The sequence below is a fragment of the Cavia porcellus genome, unplaced genomic scaffold (assembly GCF_034190915.1).
Source record: "Cavia porcellus strain 051 isolate PalLab524CR breed Dunkin Hartley unplaced genomic scaffold, mCavPor4.1 scaffold_2, whole genome shotgun sequence".
In the NCBI taxonomy this organism is placed as follows: Eukaryota; Metazoa; Chordata; class Mammalia; order Rodentia; family Caviidae; genus Cavia; species Cavia porcellus.
Genome location: NW_026947485.1, coordinates 144,676,255 through 144,690,848, shown reverse-complemented (window position 1 = coordinate 144,690,848; position 14,594 = coordinate 144,676,255). Strand labels below are relative to the sequence as shown.

At 35.1% G+C, this 14,594-nt stretch overlaps 1 long non-coding RNA gene across 1 annotated transcript in view; it reads right to left on the bottom strand.

Annotated features, from left to right (window-relative positions):
* LOC134472932 (uncharacterized) overlaps positions 1-11,703 on the bottom strand; it is a 37,594-nt gene extending 25,891 nt beyond the window's left edge. The window contains exons 1-3 of the long non-coding RNA XR_010042966.1: positions 11,300-11,703; positions 10,554-10,647; positions 5,149-5,267 (exon numbers count right to left, since the gene is read on the bottom strand). This is a non-coding gene — a long non-coding RNA (uncharacterized LOC134472932). The remainder of the gene's footprint in view (positions 1-5,148; positions 5,268-10,553; positions 10,648-11,299) is intronic.
* Positions 11,704-14,594: the final 2,891 nt, after the last annotated feature.

Below are 14,594 nucleotides of genomic sequence, written 5' to 3'. Positions count from 1 at the left end.
TAGAAGCTTGATATTGGTGTCTGTTTATAGTCAGCTCGTGGAATTGGTATTGTATAATGCACATTTCCAGCTGGAGGCTTACTTATTTCCACCTCAACTGCTTAGCTCTCATTCCTGTTTTAGTACAACTACTCTGTTTTAGGAAAATCTTGATACTGTAAGTCATCAGTCATTTTGATTACTTCCAAGTAAACACATTACCTTAAAGTGAGCAAAAATAATACATCATACATGACAAATTCAAATTCACACTAGATAAAAGAACTGTTACAATAGTTTAGTTAACCTGTGGATGGTTACATCATATACACATTTTTGTTAGGTGAATACATACCATACATTTTTGGAAAGCATTCACTTAAAACAGGTCATTATAGAGTGATTTTACAGACAGACATTGATTATTTTCCTTTACCACTGAATAAAACAGTTTTATCCATTAATTTAAATAATCATGTTATTTTCAAATAAAAGAATATGATAATTTTTAAATTTATTTTACTAAAGTCCTAAAGTATATATCATATAACTTAAAAATTAAATATGTATAGAAAGTCAAAACTCTATTATACACACTGAATTTAATCAACTTCTCTGTGTTAGTATGTTCACTATATGTACAAGCCCTCATGTCTTGTAGTCAGTTTTTGCTGGGCTTATGAAATTGTGGGAAACCAGTGTTTTGTAACTCAGGTTTATATTTAGTTTACACTGTAAAACTAATCAATTAATTTTTATGCAACAATGTTATTAATAAGCATATTAGACTCCTTATGCTAATTAGTAATTTTATCATCCCTAGTACAAAATCTGATCAGAATTCTATTGAAAATAAATTTTTCCCCTTTTTTTCTTGATGAATGCAGTATCAGCATTGAATGTTCTAGCATGTATTTTAAAAAGGAATGGTTGCTTCTTTAGCTACTCTTCTGTATGTTTAATGAGTTAGATTTGAAATATTTGAAAGGCCTAGTGTCCAATTAGTGTCTTTTTAAGTGATTGGAACATTAAAAACCTGAATTTATGACTACATCGATCCATTATTTAAGTCATAATTAGATGGTACTCTTAGCATCGATGGAAATAGGATGAGGTGCCTCCTTGAAGGGAGTGGTCCATAAGAGGTATGATTCCGGAGATAACATCCATTACAATTTTATCTGATCTTCTTGTTCCCTCTCAGCTTCTTAGCTCCCATGAGGTAAACATCTTTCCTTTGCTCTGTGTTTTCATCCTGATGAGTTTGCACCCCCATCTTCCAAAAAGCAAAGGAAAGTGCTGAATGAATATGGACTGTCCCCTGTGGAATCAAGAGCCACAGTGAATCTTTCCTATAGTAAGTTGTTCTCAGGTGTTTTCTCACAGTGACAATAAAATAATACATCAAGGAAATGTGAGTAACAGGAAGACAGGAACATGGGTGCTTGCCAGTTGACTTAACAGCATCCTTTAAAATGTGTTTTAAAAGCCATGACAAGTTTTATTTTCTCCCACCTATTCCATTTCAGGAAAAGAAGTTGTCTTAGTTACTTTATGCTCGTCGCTGAGACAAAATACCTGATGTCCTAGTTGGGAAAAGAAAGGTTTATTTTTCATAGCTTTTGGAGGTTTCAGTCCACACACAGTTGGCTCCAAGACAGGCGGGCATGGCTGGGCCCCCGTTCATGGCAGCTGCTGAGCAAGCAGGAACCAGCAAGACACACCTTCTTCCTGCCATTGCATCACATCCTGGCTCCACCCCTTTGTGGGTGGAGCACTGACACCATCAATCCAAGCACTAGACAATGAACGAATAACAAATGCACAATTCAAACTCATGAGGCCTGGGGACCACAGACATAAACCATGACATTCCACCCCTGGCCCCCAGGACTCATGTACATCCTTTACACAAAAGACATTTAGTCCACCTCCAAGAGTTGCCAAAGTCTTAACAGTTTCAGCATTGCTGAAAAGTCCAAGTCCCAAGTCTCCTCCAAGATCTAGGGCAAACTCTTAACTGTAACACCTGTACAAATGAAAAAAGGTTAAACATTTCTCAAATGCAAAGGCACAAGATAAAATTACCATTCCAAAAGTTACAAAAGGGGAATATAAAGCATTGGAAACAAAGCAAGTCCAATATCCAGCAGGACAAACATTAAGTCCTAGAGTTCCATGCTCAGCATCTGAAGCAGTCTGGTTGCAAGCTCCGAAAGGCTTGGGTGACTCCACCCCCATGGCATTTCCAGGGATTTCAACTCCTGCAGCTTTTCTCTTAAATCCTCTCTGCTCGCTTTTTGCAGCTTTCCTTGGATCATCCACATTCCTGGCTTTTCCAAACTTCTGGGGTCTCCATTGCACCTTCAGCTTCACCCTTACATCTTCACAAATTGCCCTCAGGGGCACACTGCTTGGCCTGCCAGGCCCTTTGCAATCGAGGTGGAAGCCATCTTACCCTCAGAATTTGTGCATTTTCCTTGTACCTAAAATCAGCACTTTGTGGATGCCACCAAGGTTTACTGCTAGCTGGAGCAGTGGCCAGGCTTTTCTCTCTCTTGGCTGTAGGGGTCAGTTGCCTGGATTGCAGGGCTCTGTTTACCTGATTGTGATGAAAATCTTCTCTGTGTTGCCGCCATTTTGGAAATTCATGTGGCCTCTGTCGCCATTCTGGAACCTCACGTAGCCTCTGCCACCATTCTGGAGCATGGTTCTCTGCAGCCTTCTACTCTGAACAAATTCTTTCACAAATTCTTTCAAATTGCTGTGAGGCTGCAAAGGGTGGTGACCCGCTTCTTGGGATGCCCCGGGGCCATCTTTCTTATCTCTCTATTTTCCATCAACAATCAAAATCTCTACTCTGTCTTTACAATCCACAGTCTTCCTGGAATTTTCCTTCTGGCCAAACTCACAGCATTGTAAATTATCCTGCTGGGCTCTTTGCTCTTGATTTGAAACATAAAGCTATCTGAAAGCCCTGAACAATAGCCATGCCACAGCCTCAATGTTCAATTGCTTTTTAATTTCTTTTTCAAAATTAATCAGTCCAGTGCCCTTGGTCTCAGTCTCAGGCAAAGTCTCTGGGCATGAACAAAATGCAGACAAACTTTCTGCCAAGCCATAACACACATCATGTGGAGTCCAACAACCAATGCAGTCTTTCTTCCCAGCAGAAACCTCTCAAGCCTGGCCTTTATCATTAGGCTTTCTATCAGCCTTCTTGTCTCTGGAGCTCTGACCAGAATCTCCTCTACAGAACAGCCTGAGCTGCTCCAGCTCTATGCATCCAGGCGACATGTCCAAACCTTTCCAAACTCCACCCACAAGCCATTTCCAAAGTCTCTTGAAAAACATGGCCAGGTATAGTCACAGCAAAGGACCCACTCCTCGGTACCAAATTCTGTCTTAGTTACTTTATGCTCATCGCTGAGACAAAATACCTGATGCCCAACTTGGGAAAGGAAGTATTTATTTCTTACAGTTTTTGGCGGTTTCAGTCCACGCTCAGTTGGCTCCAAGACAGGTGGGCATGGCTGAGCCACAGTTCACTGTGGCCGCTGACAGCAAGCAGGAACCAGCAAAGGGCAAGACACACCTTCTTCCTGCCATTACATCACATCCTGGCTCCACCCCTTTGTGGGTGGAGCACTGACACCGTCAATCCAAGCACTAGACAATGAATGCATATCAAATGCACAATTCAAACTCATGAGGCCTGGGGGCCACAGACATAAACCATGACAGAAGTCTACAGAGTACCGATTTTTGTGGCCTCCATTACTGTTCAATGGCTAGCATTACTGGTTTTTTTTAAATCTTACTATTATTTTATGCCATTATTTCCTACAATTTTACACTGAATCTATGACAGCATTAGTGTTTTACAAGAGTGTTTTGAGAGACTTCAAGTCAAATGACTTCATAGGAAGTATCTCTAATAAGAAATATTATATACATTTGATTCAAATATTATAAGCTGTATAGCATGTCTTTATACACAAGTTTTATCTTTTTTTCCATCTCTTGTCTTTGGTACTTCTTTTTTTTTTTTTTTTTTTTTTTAATCTCTTCACCTATCTTTGTTTTTGAGGAGAGAACCAGAATCGAACTCAGGACTTCATGCTTGCCAGGAAGGAACAGTGTCACTGATTTACATCCCCAACTCTCCTGTCTATCATATTTTACTGCTTCTGTCCTTCTGACTTATTTTAAACAATAAACTTAACAGTATGCTGATCCAGTTTTCTGTAGCATGGGATCTGTGTGTGTGTGTGTGTGTGTGTGTGTGTGTGTAAGTGTGTATATATATATATATATATATGTAGTTTTGTTTTGTTTTATTAAAGTGTCACTTTATGCAGTACAAGTTTACCTTTAATTCAAGTTTACCTTTAATTCTGCCTCAGCCTCAAACTGCTGGGATGACAGGAATGCACCACCACACTAGGCGGAATCTGTATTTTTTAATCTAATATTTTTGATGTTTAAATAGTCTTGATTCCTTTTTATTGCATAATGGATATGTCAGTACATGCATGTTGATTACAATGGCACTCACATTTTTTTACACTTTTTTTTTCTTTTTTCTTTTTTATCGGTACCAGGGATCGAACTCACGACTGCCTGCTTGCAAGTGCACTCACATTTTATCTACAACTTTTGTGACCAAGATAATCTTTACCTGGTAAGTTACATTATATTAACTCTTAACTTCAGGCCAGAAAGAGCGTAAGTATTTTGTACTAGGTTATCTTACTGAGTGTTAAACCCTTAATACCTGGTAGTAAACTTGAAGCAATCAAGATTGTTCTCATTGACAAGATTAGCATATAGAAATTAATTAAGGAATGCTGAAGCAGAATTTACATTTATAGGAGTACAGTGCTGAAGTTCCATGACTTATATTAATTTTTCATCATTCTTGAAGAAATTATTGATACCTAGGATTAGTTCCTTTAGTATGAGATTATCTTAGTTATTTTTGACTCGTCACTGTGACGAGACAAAATACCTGAAGCCCAAAGTTAGGAAAAGAAAGGTTTATTTCTTACAGTTTTTGGAGGTTTCAGTCCACACTCAGTTGGCTCCAAGGCAGGCTGGCAAGGCAGAACAGCAGTTCATGGCAGCTATGATCAGTAAGGCAGAAACTGGCAAAAGAGAGTGACATACCTTCTTCCTGCGATTACATCACATCCTTGCTCCATCGCTTTGTGAATGTAGCACTGACACCATCAATCCAAGGACTAGACAATGAACCATCACAAATGCACAATGCAAACGCATGAGGCCTGGGGGACACAGACATAAACCATGACAGAGATCAAGCTTTGATCCAATACCGTATTGATCAAAATTATATTGAGGCAAATATTTTGTGCTTGCCTTTGTTTTAATTTTTGGTAAATCATATGTTAGTTTCTTCTTTCAGTTACTGAACTTCCTGTTTACACACAAGTCCTTAAAAAGTAGTCTTCTTTTCCAAGTAGAAATTAGCTTACAAGCATAATTTCTTGTAATAGGTTAATCCAAATTTCAAAAAATAATTCTTACTTTTGACTGTTTGAAGTAATCAGATTAAAGCTTTATGTTTTCTCATCAGGCAAAAATGCATATATGTACCCGTGCAGTATAATTTTATTTCTGTTTGATAGACTGATGACCATTTCTGGATCTTGCATTAAAACTTTTAGTTCCTACGTACTGCCTTATAAGTGCCCACCTGGAAAAAAAATACGGTTTCATAACCAAGCAAAAACCTGTCCTTAGTATTCAGTCTCGCATCCTTAGTGTGAAGAGATTTTTTGATTAGTAAATAGAATTTAGTTTTAATTTTACAAATTTTATTCTGAAATATATATATATATATATATATATATATATATATATAGAGAGAGAGAGAGAGAGAGAGACAGAGACAGAGAGACAGAGAGACAGAGAGACAGAGAGAGACAGACAGGAGAGAGATATTTTAGAAATTTCAGAAATATATTGCTCATAATTTATTTGTATCTGAGAGACTAATCAATTATTTGATTAAATTACAGTTAGTTACAGGAAGTCACTATGATACACATGAATTTGTGAACTTTCTTCTTGTTAGTATTAAAATCACAGAGAATACTGACCTGTCTAGAGTGAATTATAAAGAGACTTTTCTTTATGAGTAATTTGCTGAATTTCACTCAGAATATTCTGATAATCCAGTGATGTGAAGATGTCTAGCTATTTCTTTTCTCACTGTTTGCAGTTACACTTGAATGTTCTTTTGTTAAAACTGTTGTTTTTTTCTTTCCTAAATAATATAAAAAGTACAGAGCTTTTCTCAGGCATAGCTGTATTCATAACTTAAAACATGTTATCCCTAGTCCAGATGATACTGAGACACTTGCCCAGGTTTGACTAAATCCAGCTAAATTTCCACCTGACTCTCTTTTTCTCATTTTTAAAATACTTAAAAATCTGGGTGACAAACTCCTCAGATAATAAGAAAGAAACATATTTTATTTTTTCCTCGATATTTTAAATTTTGTTTGTGATTTTTAGATTTTGGAATATAACTCAATGCCATTTCAGGGGACGAAGTGTGTAATCATAATTTAATATTTGATATACTAAACTGCAATTGAAATATACTTAGAGGAAATGTAAATAATACATTTTGAAGCTATAATTATTGCTATATGTTATTTAGGGGTTACAACCTGAAATGGTCAGTTTGTGTTTGGGTGGCCCCTCAGACCTCATGCAGTCATGGAGGTGGCCGAGTGCAGAGTTTATGACTGATTCATTGTCTAGCAGTGGGATTGGCTATGTGAGTGCTGCATCTACCCAGGAGTGCACAACTGAGATACAATATAAGGGAGGGAAGGGGAGTGCTTTTCCCTTTTGTGCACTGTTTCCTAGCTACTCCATCCTGCCTTGGAACCAGCTGGGTATAGACTGTAAGCTCAAAAACTATAGGTTAAATAAACCTTTCCTTTCTTTATTTTGTACATCAAGTATTTTGTTCAGCAATGAGACAAAAGTAACCAAGATACAATCTATCTCATTATTTACAAAATTTGAAATCAGACCAAATGTTACAAGTCTTCTCTGATCTCTGAATGCTACATTCCAGGACCAAAGCTGCTGATGCCTAAGACTGCTCATAATAAAAGATCTTAGTATATATATATATATATATATATATATATATATATATGATTTTCCTAGGATTAAGTTTAATTGATAAATTAGGCATAATGGGATTAATAATAAGAAAGAACAACTATGACATTACAATGTTATATAATGATTTAATATTACAAAATATTTGTTTTATTTTAAAGCTAATAAATTATAAATTCTTAATAGTTTCAGACTGTAGTGGATTTCAATAAAAGAAATTGCTGAAAACAAAACTATGGATAAGTGGGAGATAATTGCGACATATCAGACTGATGGCAATACTGAAGAATTTTACAAAAATATATTTTCCATATTTTGTATGAAATTGTATGATTCAGATTTATCTGTGTATCTGATCCTAAACATAATATTTCTTTCTCTGACAAAATATGATATAAAATAAAGCAGCATATATGGTAATATAAATCATCCAAAATTATACCAGATTATCTTTTCAAGATTTTTTTGTAAATAACAAACTTTATCCTTCAGCATTAGAGACAAAGTTTCTTTCTGGAACAAATAACAGACATGTTTGCTGCTTATTACAAAATATTTGAGATGTATAAGTTCATTGTTTCTCTATTATAATGTTACCTCCTGGGACTACAGTGTGTTACAGGATATATATGAGATCTAATCTTACATGCCATGTCTCTTCCATCAAAGTTTAATTGCAAGAAAACCACTCGTGAAAAACTTAATATTTTTATCATTATTATGAGTAATAAAGTCTTTTATTGCTTTGATCCAAGGTAGAATTTTTGCCACCAGGCATGAAGTGTGGCCACCCAAATAGTTAACTTACAAGGTAATATTTTAGTTCCTCCAACTTCTTGACAATCCATGCTAATAAATTTACCTTTACAAAGAGACACACTCACACACACACACACACACACACATACACACAAATATAAGTTTTGACATAGACTTTGCTAATATTTAGGAGAAAGAGTATTGGAGGAAAATGGGGTCAAGGAAGAATATGACTTAAAATATCTACAGTTCTATAAAAGTTCCAAAAGTCTTTTAAAGTAATCTGACTAAAGCAGTGTATTATTAAGGGTGTTAGGAAAATGGCTAGCTTTTTGGGTACTTTGGCATATAATTTTAATATTTTATAATCAAATTAGTAAATATTATGTAATCTGTACCATTATTGAATTCCACGGTTGAACAAAGTTAGTCACCTTGTATTTCATTTATTAATTATTTCACTCACATTTTTATTTCAATTATTCAAACTGGCAAAATCTGCATTTGAATCTTTATTCTTAATTATGTGTATTGCCTAAAGATAAATAAACTTTTCTAGAAAAAATTTTGTAACTTTGTTCAGTTATATATTTTAGCCCCTCGGAAATGGTATCTCGCTCACATTCCTCCTTATATTTCCCATATATTAAATGATACTTTTATTCCTGAGTTCACATAAAAAAGATCTTACAGATTTTTTTCAGAACTCTTAAATACTATATACACACAACATGCAAAGAATTAAGATGTATTATTTATAGATATCAACTCCCTAAAATGAATGTAATCATTATGTATCACAAACATATATGAATAAAAGTTGAACGGCCCCAAAATGCAAAATGTGATTTCTTAAATTGTGTATTATTGCTTAAAGATCAAAACTCCTTCATTATTTATTTGCTTCAATTCTATCACTGCAGTAACGGTATCTGCCAATTACGACTGTTGGGGTTGTTTTGATGTTTAATTGATTTCATTTGTGTGAAGACCTTTTTATCGGTACCAGGGATCAAACTCACGACTGCCTGCTTAGAAGGCAGGCGCTTATGCCGCTGAGCTAAATCCCCAGCCCAGACCTTGTAGGTGTTAAAACAATATATTGTTTCAAAAAATGGTAGCCATATTCCTTTGCTTTATATCTCCATTTTTATTTTACTTCAGATATATAAAATCTGTTTCACTAGCCCTTCATCATGAAAGCTGCTTTACTATCATCTCCCACCCTGATTTTCTCCACTGCATTTGCTGAGCATAGGAATGTTCCTTTCCTAGCACCATACCATGTGAACAAACTCAAAACCATTCGAGCAAGAGGAGAGATTCAAAATAATATGAATAACTTTAAAAGAAACAGAATTATAAAAATAAATGCATTTTAGTTCTTTTTCCAGTTAGAGTACAAAGAAAACCACATTATTTAAGAATATATCAAAGTGCATTAATCTTGACTCATAGTTGAAAAAAATCAAGGATTGCAGTCACAGAGTTTGAGAGATCCATAACAATTGATTTTTAGGATAAAGACAAAATGCATAATGTGAATCTGAACATAAATTAGCAAAGAAAGGATGGTTGTGAATAAACACTTTGGTGTCATATCCATGTTCAAATATAACCTCAGATTTAAGCAGTTGGTAAGTACGCTTTTTCTTCTTTTATACAATTGAGGATATTGTAACAATGAAGTCAAATATTTTTGAAATACTAATTTCAAAACTTCCAAGTAAACAGCCAATAATTAATAGCATTGTAATAAGTAACAGTCTTCTTCACATAGAAATGTTTCCTAGTTGCACCTGGAGTTTTAATGACCACAACCTCTTTGTTTTACTATTAAAAAACTATAGAGAATGTCCTTATTTGACTCCCCAGAAAATTAGTTTTTCACCACTTTCATATTTCTCTTCAATTGTTTGATTTACTTTTAAAACTATTCTTCTAGATTCATGGACTGAAGTAATTCAGCATTTTTTTTCTTTTACTCTAGAAATTCCAATCATCTAACACACATGGTCATCAGCTATCAAATTGCTACTAAATTCTCGGCAGGCATATGAGTCAGCAGGCAATTTTACATTGAATTCCCCTTTTAAAAACATGAGCAAGTTTTCAGGTTACAGCTGTGACAGTCAGTTGATTAAATTCTAGTTACTGAAGACTGAAAAATATCATTTTCAAATAATTTCCGTGAATGCAAAACCCTTTTCCCTTACATCTTTTCATTTTTTTTAGCAGTACATGTTTGCAATATATGCAGTTTACAGTCATCTTGGGAAGGAGGCCCTTTTCATAATACAGTTTAATTCTTTTTCAATTGAACATCCCTTACCCTTCCCTCTTGCTTCCCTCCCTCTAAATCTCCTTTCTTCATTTGTGTTGGTGTTGATATATTAATCTTATATCACATTTATAACATATAAGACATATATTAACTGAGCATATCAGGTTCTAGTACATGGAATATCTTTAATGAATATATCTCCCCTTCCACATTCTTCTTGCTCTCAATCTGCAGGATTCCTTCCCATTTGCAAGAGATCAATCTCTTCCTCTCCATCTATCAATCTTTTATTCGGTCTTTATAACAGTGTTTGAGACAGCACCATGCATAATAGATAAATCTTGGAAGCAACTTGTATACTCACCAGTAAAATAAAGCAGCTGTAGTTACACACAATGATATACTATTTGGGTACAAAGACGGACACTTTTAAGACATTTGTAGAGAAATGGATGCACCTGGAAAGTAAAATTTTGAGTGAAATAAACCTTGCACACAAATTTAAGTATTGTGTAGCATCTCCTTTAATTTTTTGAAGTGCAGTCTTTCTGCTCCACAGGAAAGTTCCATCACTGCCAATCAAGTGTGCAGATTTGGATATTCACAAACATTACTGGATCATAACATTGGCAAAATGTAATCTAGATTTAATAAATCTCAGATAAATATTTTCCCCTGATTTTCTTTTTCTATTTCTTTATTAATCTTTTTGAAGATAAATTAAATATTACTGATATCTTTCAAAAAATTTACATGTACCCTATAGAGCAAGAGGTTCTGAATTACTGAGTTAAAATGAGAACCCATGTAATAATATTCTTTTAAATAAAATTTCGCGTGATGTTATTGTAATTAGGGGTTGTGCAGAGAACAATTAGAATCAGGATATGGAGTTTATAATATTAGTTTTATAATGGTCACCGGGAATTAACACAAGAAAATGCAAGAAATCTATCTGCAACACTAAAGACATAGAATATTTAGGCAAGGCCTGAATCCCACTCATGTGGGACATTGGTCCCACATGAGTCCAGATAAAAACCCAGAGCTCATGACAGTGCCTCCCACAAGTCCAACTGGAGGTCTAGTGTCCACAAAAAGGACTCATACCAATCTCTTTTACGGATCCGTGCTGAGCAGGCCCAAAGGTCAGCAGTAGAAGCCAGAAAGTCCATGCAGCGGGTTGAAGGAGCTGTGCTGGTGATGAGGGTTCTGTGCTGGAGCCCAGAAGTCACACTTACAACAAAGACGAGGATTGTCCTGAAAAGCACCACAGCCATCCTCAGCAACACAGAGGCCCTGAGCTCCTCCTCTGAAAGCACAGTCGGGCACATGCTAGGAAGCCAGCATGTCGAGTTCATCCTGGAGACCAAGCACACATGTCTTCCCTTCTGGAGCCAGGAAGCAATTCCGGATGTGAGGACCAAAGCTTCTCCAGGAGAACCAGCGGCTCAAACAGTGACTCATAGGAGAACCCACAATGCCTCAATGCAACAATGCACTAATGCCTTAACTTCTCAACAACCTCTTTCTCCTTCTCCACCTCTCTATTTATGCTGGCAACTTTCCTCAGGTGGAGCATCTTCACTCAGTGCCATGCTGATGTAATCCAACTGGCGTTAAGTTGACCTCCAGTTCTTAATCCATAACAGATGTTGATGCACATCAATAAGTTTTAAAATAACTGAGTCAGAATCCTAATCTCGGATAAATTTCATTCCAAGACTCCAATTGCTTCTATATAGATAAATATGTTCCATTAAGTTGCTGTTTGCAAACCTTTTTCATGTCCTCACTTTAGCATTGTTGAGAATTCCATAAAGTACTGTTTATTGTATTTACATATTGTTAATTAACTCAGAATTGATTACATATGTTTAAATGGAAACTGTATCTTCCCCTAAGTGGGAAATTAGTTTGATTTTGGACTAATAGAAGGCATTTTAAAATAGCAATTTAAAATGCTGTTTAAAATAAAGCTTGATATTCTTGCACAGGCAAAACTCACTCTGCTGTTTGTCTCTATTTAGTTATAAAGATATTAGACCCTAAAGGAGCAATGCCTCAGATGCTTGAATTAAATAATCCATCTCTCAAACATAAACAAAATATTTAAAAGCAAGTGACAAGGCAGGGAACTTCTTTCTTGTTATTTCCCCTGTCACAGGCAGGCACCTCTACTGGCTCAACAATTTCTGCAACTTAAGACCTTCTAATGGGCAATGGTCCTGGGATTTTCAACTGCAGAGAAATTTTAGGTGTACTAGTTTAACGATATTAATGTATTAATGTTGATATTTATTTAACTGAAGCATACTACATGCCAAAATATGATCAAATTATCTTACATTTTTTACTGTGTGATCATCATAACCGCTCACTGAGACAGATAAATTGTCATTCACAGAAATAGCGAGAGGAAGGTAGTCTGAAGTAGAATCCCATAAAGTGTGAAGACGGCAGCAAAAGGGAAAAGATCAAGGAGACAATACTGAAATGATAAGAATTAGGAAAATGAGTAGAATCTTATAATTCAGAGAGACAAATTTATTTAACGTTGGACAAATTCTCAAGTGACTTTAAATTAATTTTAGTTTTTTATGAACATGGAAAAATGAAAAGTATTACTATATTCCCAGGACTTAAAGTAACGTGTTGCAAACAATAGAAAGATGAGGTAGAAAGGAGCAAAAATCCAAGGATGGATAAAAAGAGAGAGAGAAAGACAAAAAGACTGGTAGACAGAGAGAGAGAGGGAGAGAGAGAGAGAGAGAGAGAGAGAGAGAGAGAGAGAGAGAGACAGAGAGAGAGAGAGAGAGAGACAGAGAGACAGAGAGAGAATGATTATGAGTCCGAAGTGAAGGACTAACAGAAGAAGGAAAGTGTAACATGAACAGTCCATACTGTCAGACTATTTAGAGCCCAAAATTTATTGTACTGAAATCTGGACTATTGTATGTGTGGAAACATCTTGGATGAGCGTAATGTCAAGATTCTCTAAGTCCTATACATGTTTGTTCCACAAAAATATTGGCAGTTCTTTTTACCTGTGATATATTTTGAATATTCTGACAGTGCTGGAGATCATACATAAATCATCGATATGCAAGACTATTTTATATTGGACAACATATACATTATTATCTTTATATTAAACTGAATTTTACTTTGAATACACTGCAGATGAATTGTCAACATGAACATGAGAGATTGATTTAATTTTCTTGGAATACAAATGATATAACAAGAATGGAAATAAGGTTTCTGGATCTTAGCCAAACAGTAAAACAAATTGATGGAAATTTATTTTTCATTATGTTTCAGCTTAATTTATATTGACATGACTCTAGATATAGATCTCTGAGAATAGACAAACCACAATTCACTCCAAGTCTGTTTGATTCAAGCACAAAAATTAAAGTATAGGTGAACTCTGGAGCCGCAACATTGCTTTTTATCTGATGACTTTAGTACCCTTTTTCAACGTTTTGGCAATGTAAGATAAAACGACTTGAAAATGTATTCAGTGTTCAGAAAAGAAGACATTAGTGCTTTCTTCATTTCCATATCTTGAATCATTAAAACTAAGAATAAAATATATTTCTGGTAGTCTTACTAACTTGGATTTTGCCAAACGTTGCTAATTACTATTACTTTATAATTTATAAGGACATTTTTTGAATCAGTAATATATCATTATATACCTAGAATTTATAAAATCTTTGTGATTAAAAATAAATATCTTATAAACTAAAAATAAAGCATGAAATTAAATAATGAAAGGCTCTAAACTTTGTTCATAAATGTGCTAAAGTTTTTATTCTTTTTACAATCCTGCAAAAATTTTAGACTAAATCTTATGGAAATATTTATTGATTTCTAAAGCAACTACAAAACAACTAATGAGAATCAGAAAAAATGCAATACCTGGCAAGTCAACAATTGCTAAGTACAGCATCTATCAAAATTAGAAATGGTTTTTAAAAAGGGCAAATTCTGCTTCAAACTGTGGCATGATGTCTGATCATGACATTCTAGGGTGGTACTGAACAGGTATTCCTTATAGCATACTAAAATCAATGGAAGCTGCAAGTCCCAAGTAAGGAAAGAAGAAATTTTCGTGACAGTAGAAGTCTGAGAGTTTATAATTCACTCTAATCACATTTACCAATATTAAGACAGTACTTACTGGAGGAAAGAGTCTGCCTAGTTAGAAACACTTCAGATTTGCATTGAGTTTGGCCAGTGCAAGAGTGGGAGTTTGGGATGGGGAATTTGGCTACAACTAGAAAACCATTTCAGAATGGTAGAAGCTGAATCGTTTCATAGCCTCAGCGGTAACAGAAATGATGACTCTTATTTGAAATACATTGTAATATTGTTACCTTATTTGAGGAAGAATCTA